This window comes from Echinops telfairi, unplaced genomic scaffold (assembly GCF_000313985.2).
Source record: "Echinops telfairi isolate 266 unplaced genomic scaffold, ASM31398v2 ScPeMD7_25;HRSCAF=90, whole genome shotgun sequence".
NCBI lineage: Eukaryota > Metazoa > Chordata > Mammalia > Afrosoricida > Tenrecidae > Echinops > Echinops telfairi.
The window spans coordinates 32,774,679-32,775,848 of NW_022103922.1; positions in this window are offsets into that span (position 1 = coordinate 32,774,679).

The following is a 1,170-nucleotide window of genomic DNA, read 5'->3' on the forward strand; positions in this document are numbered from 1 at the left end:
GGAACCGATGGAGAGGCCTGAGGGGCCGGCCCCATTACCAACTGGGTGCACGACACCACCCTCCCAGGGGGAATTCACTTCAGAGGACAGCACTGAAGCTTCAGCTCGGGAAGAGGGGAAGGGGGACTGTTCTGGTCGGAGCGCATGTGAGCCAATGAGCGGGGAAGGGGAAGAAAAGGAAAGAGTGGAGCACATCCTGGCTCGCTGAGCCCTGGGGACAATGTGCCTGTTCGGAACAGCGATGCATGGAGATGACAACGGGGCTGGCCCCACCACGGGACACAGCGTTCCTTGTTGACCCATGGCACCACTGGGGACAGCACTGGAGACAAACGGCGGGAATTGTGCCCGCCACGAGCTCACCACACCGAACGCCAGCCTCTGGGGGCATGCATAAGAGCAGCAGGGGAGCAGAGCGATGAGGTCCTCAGGGACAGAGGCAGTGCCGGGGCATGGCACGCCATCAGACTTAACTGGAAAGCACACGTGAAGGAAAACAAACAGACCCTGAACTATTCATACGGTTATATATGTATGCATGTGTGCGTGTAATTGTTGTAGCCATTCTTTTATTTTCTGTTGTTGCTTCGTTGCACTGTCTGGTGATGGTACATAGCATGTCTACCTGGAAGGGATAGGTGGAATAAACAAGCCAGAAGAGAGAACAACGGGATGACAGATCAGGGGAACATGGGGGTAGGGGAAGGAGGGGGTGGTGGAAGAGGGTGTTAACCAGCACAGGGACAAGGGAACAACAAGTGATCCAAAATCAATGTCAAAGAGGGTGTGGGAGGCCTTGCATGGCTGGACCAAGGGCAATGTAACCAAGAGGAATGCCTAAAACCCAAATGAAGGCAGAACATGATAGTGGGACAAGAGGAAAGTACAAAGAAATAGAGGAAAGAACAAGAAGGCAAAGGGTAGTCTTAGAGATGTAAATACAGGCATATAAAGATGTAAATATATTTATATATGATGAGAGGGAAATAGATCTATGCACATATATTTATAGGTTGAGTATTAAGAAAACAGATGGCCAGTGGGCCCCTGCACAAGTACTCCCCCAACACAAGAACACTTTGTTCTAACAATTCGGCAGTCTGAGATGCTCACCTGCCTGGCATGATCGCTGAAGACAATGGGTGCACAAGAAAATGTGGTGAAGAAAGC